Here is a 6,483-nt window from a genome sequence, read left to right as displayed (position 1 = left end):
AGGACCTTCCCTCTTATCCCATGGCCATGTAATTTACACAAGAGCCTTTGGTGAGGGACCTTGTCAAAGGCTTTCTGAAAATCCAAGTATACTATATCTACTGGATCCCCCTTGTCTGCATGTTTGTTAACCCCTTCAAAGAACTCTAATAGATTAGTAAGACAGGATTTCCCTTTACAGAAACCATGTTGACTTTTGTCCAATAAATTATGCTCTTCTACATGCTACTATGTTAAGAATATAACATAGAGTAGAAATTAAAGATGACTTTGTTCAGTTGTGTCTATGACTTTGATCCTGCAAATACTTACATGCATGCTGAAATTTAGACACAAATAATCTCATTGATTTCAGGAAAGTGACTAGCATCCTTAGAGATCAGAATGTGTGTAAATATTTCCAGGACTGGGCCTATATTGTCTCTGCCTAAAGGAGCTTCAAAAATGAAATGTGATTAATATTGACTACTTATGCATTGTACACTCACACATGCACGCAAGTCTACCCACTTGCAGAATTCCAGACAGAAGGTTTATGTTGAATTAGTGGAAACATTTCAGACCCTCCAGAAGCACCATCTGTTTCTGTGGCTGGTCTCTGTTTTGGAAATTTATGAACTTTTAACTTTATGAGGTTCAGCTTTGCATAGCCTCCTACAACAACAATTGACAGTTTCATTTCCAGGGATGCAAGGGATTAATGTTACTGTTGTACAGAAAGTATCTCAAGCCTTGTCATGTATATATGTCATATATAAACACAGGCACAAATAGGAAGACAGCTATATTACAACAATATAATTGCTAGTACTGTGGCATCTTAAGAGACCAACAAAAAATATATAGGATCGTGAGCTTTCATAGGCAAAACCCACTTCATTAGAGGAGCTAGAGTAAAAATAACATCACCTGATAAAGAGAATTCCAGCCTCTCTCATTTTGTAATCCATGTGATGACACTATGTTAATTAATTTCTTTAAAAGACGAAGAGAAAAGCAAGCTTCAAAAGGGCAATTATTGGGAAAGAATTTCCCCATTGCAGTTATAACACATCATCTGTCTTTTCTGTATGTCATAATGTAGCCTAGGGGGAGGAGAAAGAGGGGACAGAGTTTACAGAAAGGAAAAATGGAGAGTGGGGAATCCAGTCAGATAGTATTTCACGTGGCTTCACTTTTGTGTCAGCCTGTAAAAGGAGATGTACCTGGACCTTATTTTGGAAACTAAGCATGTAGTGCAGGGGTCAGTAACCTACAGCACACGTGCCATAAGGGGCATGTGAGCCGATTTTCAATGGCATAAGGGGTGGGAGCTCAGTCCTGCCGCTCCGGGGAGCCCATGCTGTGGCACCAGCCTCAGGATTGCCACACAGATACAGGCTGGAGCACCAGCTCTGGCTTTCTGCTGGGGGGAAGGGGCAGAAAAGGCATACGTGTGGTATGACATAGGGGCCAGGGCAGTCTGGCACGACCCTGTGCTGAGCTCCACCTGGGTGTGCAGCTCCCGGGACCTAAGGGGTTAACAGCCCCACTCCTGCACTACAGGATCTGCCGCCTGCTCCAGGATGGGGGTGGGGCTGGAGCTGCTCCACAGATCGGGGCAGAGCGTCCAGTCACACGTGGGGCGCCGGGGCCTGGACTGCGCCGCGCTGCTCCCCGCGAGGTGTGTGCAGGACCAGAGAGCCACTTCCCCAGCACCCCACTGTGCCTGGCCAGGCTGGAATCAGCTCTGGACAGACCCGGGCTCTGCCCACCCCAACCCTGGAACTACAGCTTGCAGGTGAGGGGCGAGTCCTGGGCAAAGGGCTAATCCAGGCACAAAGTGACTCTGTCCCCCCGGCCTTGCCCCCTCCTCACCCCAGCGCTGCTCTCAGAGGCAGCCCTACCTGTCTGTGCACTGAAGGGAACAGGGATGTGGGGGCAGGAGGGGAGTGAAAGAGAATGCAGGGCAAGGATCAGAGGGAGCAGGGGTTGCACTGTGGGAAAATGGGATGATGCAGGGGTATCAGGCTGGGGGAGATCATGGGGCCGAAGGGAGCAAAGCTGGAGCAGAGGGAAGATGTGAGGGAGGGATACAAGTTCCCTTTGCAGAAGCGGCACTTCCCTTTACTCCCCACTTTTTTGCCACCCTTCCCCCATCACAGCACAATCCTCTTTGCACCTTATCTTTCTATGTGAATGAGAATTGCAGCCCATTTTCAGGTGCTTCCAGAAAGCTGGGAATGGGCTGCATTGTTCAATAATCTGTAGCACCCCTTGGCATTAGACCTGGGACATTTGCTCCCCTCCAGCTCTCCAGCAGAATAGCTGCTTTTAATGCCAGTGAATATTTCTTCTGGCAGTCAGACCTTCATTCATCATTTCCCCTAGAGCTCTGGGCTGTGTCTGTCGGGGGATCCTTGCTTTTCCATGGATCAGTCTCCTCCAGACCCTGTTCTGACCAATCAGTTACTGACAACACCTCATTTTGGGAGTGCTAGAAAACAAACCGGGCCAAGGAACACCTCTCCCCTCCATGATACTGAATATTTGTTTGCTTAAGATTTTTAAGCTAAATAGCTGCTTCAACATCTACACATAAAAGTGAATCAATGTTCCTCTTTTACTTAGTTTCAGAGCCATATAGTTGCCATAGGAACCACAAATCTCCATCATAACCCAGAAAGTCACCAGTGTTCATTCTCCTTCTACAGATGGGAGCACAATAATCAACCAGTCACAAGGGTTTTGATGTGCAGCTATTTGGCTGCATTCTCACCCTCCCACCTTGTCTGTGTTACTCCTCCAATCCTTTCCTGCTCTCAAACTCCCTCTTGTACTCCCACCTCACACATTCTCCTGCCACCAAACTCCCTTACAGACTCCGCCCTTTTCACCCCCCTCCTGCATTCCATTTCCCGCCCAGATCCTGCACCCCCATCCCTATCCCACTTGCTGGCAGCCCTGTCCTGCATACTGAACCCCTCATTTTAGTCCCCACCCCAGAGCCTAAGGGGATACCCAAAATCCACTAACCCTGGAACTCCAGAAAAGTAAATCTGGCCTATGGGAAGCCCTGAACCTCAGTCTTCCCCCTTATCCCATGGGGCTGGAGTGCCAGAAGAATGAGGTGTCTCAGTTGGGGGCCACACAGCAGTGAGGGTTGTGGTTTTTTGGAGGAGGTTTTTTTTTTGCTTCTCACTTGTGTGGTCCCCAACTGATTCTTCTGTGGGTTAGTGGCCCATGACCCAAAAAAGGTCTTCCCCCCCCCCCCGCCATAAATAAAGAAAACATGGAAACCTTTTGCGTTGGATATACTTTAATATTTTCTTTATTTAACATGAATTTGATAAACTAACATGAGAGCGTTAAAACACTTAATCTGTTTAATAATTTAAAGTAAACCGTGTTCCCTAGCTGCAGCACTAGCAAAATAGCTTGGGTGTAACTATGTAATTAACAGTGAGTTTCCATTAACAACTGGTGGCCTACAGAAAGGTTTGCATTGAGCCAGGTGGTCCATGGGCCAAAAAGTTTAAGAACCACTGTGCTAAACACAGCTACTCCAGGCTTGAAATGGAGCAGCTCCCAGAGCAGGATATAAAAAGCAAGATAAGGAGAGAGTAAGTGGCTAGGAACGGGGAAGGGGAATGGATGAGTGATTAATTGAGAGGGGGAGTCAAATGGGAGGGGAGTTTGAATAATCCTTTGTATTCAGGAGAGAAAGGCAGAAACGCAACACTGTCAAGCCTCCTGAAGGGGGAGATATGGGACTGACTGCATGGGGTAGGTGGGGGAAAGAGAGGGTGGGTCGGTGTTGGCATTGTGGTGAGGTGGAAGCAGGGAGGTAGTTTGTGAGGTGGGGGAGGTGTGGATAATTTGTGCTTTAGCTGAGAGTTAAAACAGAACAGACTGCTGGTGCCTACAACTTTGAAAAGCAAGATTTTATCTCAGCCCGCACCTGGGCTGGGGAGAACAGATGCACAGGGGAAAGGGGTGGTTGGGTGCTGGCATCTGTGTAGTGAGTTGGAAGCAAGGGACCATTTATCTGGGGTGTCTGATTCTTTTGTTGCAATCCAGATTTCAGTCCTCTGGCTGGGTCGGAGCAGGGGAGGCAAGCAAGCTGCATGTGGGGGAGGAGTTAGAAGGACATTTCCATGATTACATTTCAAACAAAATTTACGTAGGTGTTAATGGCTTATGGTAAGAAAGAAAAGGCTCTTTTAACAGAAATTTTTTGGAGTGTTGCAGATACCTAAAACTCTGATCTTAATTATTTTTTTAAATCCTGTGTTACTAAAACTGTAAGATCTGCATCTTAATGTATTTATTAATGAAGCTACTAAAATATGAGTAGGACTATTATTGACTTTAAAAAGTATCAATGGCACGCAGCCCCATAAATAGAAGTCAATAAGTTAAACCTTGGCATGCCACTTCTAAAAGGTTGCTGACCCCGATATAGTGTGTCATCCTGTACCACTGAAGCGAATGGCAAAACTCCCATTCATTTCAATAAGCCAAGATCTGGTCCATGACTAGCAAGACTACAGTAAAGTTATATTGTGCAAAACTTTGGTTTTGTCAAGTCCCAAACCAAGGATAGCTCAGATATAAGCCAGAAGTGAAACTCATTACAAATTTGTGAATTAATAGGTATGGGAAATTTTTGCAGGATATGTGCTGTTCTAGGTGAATGTTTGTTTTGCATACCATCTGACAGGCAGCAGAATACAATGGCATAACAGTGATTCATAATTATAATAAAACTTAAAAGATGAATTTCAACCAGCACCTCAATTCTGAGCACTTCCAAAATTTGGTACAGGAAAGTCTAAACTTTCTTCTTCTATGACAGGCTAAACCTAACCCATATGTTTAGATACTCTCTTCTTTGGTGCGTTGGAATCCAGGTATGAATTTTATAACTTGTGACCATCTCTAATTTAAGTACAATCTTATGCTGCAAATTGTAAGCATATCTGCATTACAAAAAAAATTAAAAAGATGTTGGCAGTTGGAAAATATTTCTATATGTAAAATCTTCCTCTTAGCTACACTACAAAGCAGAGGTAGATTTTTGCCTTACAAATGATTCTCTTCTGTAGACTATAATGTCATCTGATGACTGTTTCAAAAACAGATTTCTCCAGTAAGACTCTACACCAAGGCAGTAGTCAAATAATACTGTGACAAACAGAACTGTGAGCTCCTGTGTTACAGCTCTGCTTCAGCAGGAGTGAGCTTTGTTGCAGCTACAACTATGTGTGTCAGCTTATCTGCCTTGCAGGATTCTGCCTGTCCAAATCTTGCCTCAAAGGTAACAAACAGTAACCCCCAGTTCCTGCATTCCCCAGAAATACTTCCTTCCGTGTCCATTCCATCTCACTGGACACTCACAGAAGTAAAACTTGCTGCCTCCAAAAAAGTGTATTCACTAGCTTGTTACATTAGCTGAGGATTCACCTTCCACTGCTAATGCAAAGAACTAAGACAGTTTTAAAATAAAACAAGAATGAGTTTATTAATAATGAATAGATATGACAGGTATGGTTAAAAATAAAATAAAATATGCTTTGTAATGACAAAAACTTAACTTTAGCAAGTTACAATCTTTGTCAAAGTAGGCTGCTTGCTTACATCAAGTTTCCAGCAGCTCTGCCCTTTCAGGCCAACAGGGTCTGTGTCTTTTTTGCTCCCCTTATAATACTGAAACTATCCCACATTCAGAAAAACTACTTCTCCCACTGATTAAAGAAGTAATAATCAGAAATACCTGTGGAATTGTAATTTGTGAAGCAGGTGGGGAGTGACCATTCAAAGCAATGATTTGACCACCAGAGGGCACTTTAGCATAGGGTTTGGGTATAGAACTTGTTCGGTTTTGTTTTGTTTCAGTCACAGAGTCATTAGGCAGTTGTCTGTCTAAGACACTTTCGCTGTATGAAAAACTAAACTTCACTTTTGTTGTAAAGATTTTATAGCATTCATAGGATTGTGGGTATGACATTTCAGAGCTGTCCTGAACCCTTTTTTGCCTTATTTCTATTGACTTACATCAGTGATATGGCATCAAACAGCAGCCAAATGGTTGGTATAGCATAGAATGATCCATTGAAACTCCCAGCACTCCACCTTGTACTTTCTGAATTCTGTGTTGTAATCAAAATCAATACATTCGAAAATGTAGAAAAAAAATCCAAAAATATTTGGGGTCATGATCCCTGATTGAAACCTCTAGATGCCATTATAGCACAATTACCTAATCATCTTTTGTAACTATCCAGCACTGTTGTGGAATTAAATTTTTAAAAAGGAACATCAAAGCAAACTTTGCACAGTGTTCAATACTGTGACATAGTGTCACAACACCTAAATCAGTTTTTGTAGAGGGAAAGGATTGACAACGAGAGACCCTTTTTTTAGAACTTTTTCTTTCATATTCCTGTGTTTTTATATTCCTGTTTTCTTATGTTTTCTCTCTTTGGTCCAAAGAATATGGTGG

Source organism: Pelodiscus sinensis, chromosome 4 (genome assembly GCF_052426305.1).
Source record: "Pelodiscus sinensis isolate ZL-2025 chromosome 4, ASM5242630v1, whole genome shotgun sequence".
NCBI classification, from domain to species: domain Eukaryota; kingdom Metazoa; phylum Chordata; order Testudines; family Trionychidae; genus Pelodiscus; species Pelodiscus sinensis.
The sequence above is the reverse complement of the archived record's forward strand: the minus strand, read 5'-3'. Positions refer to the sequence as shown.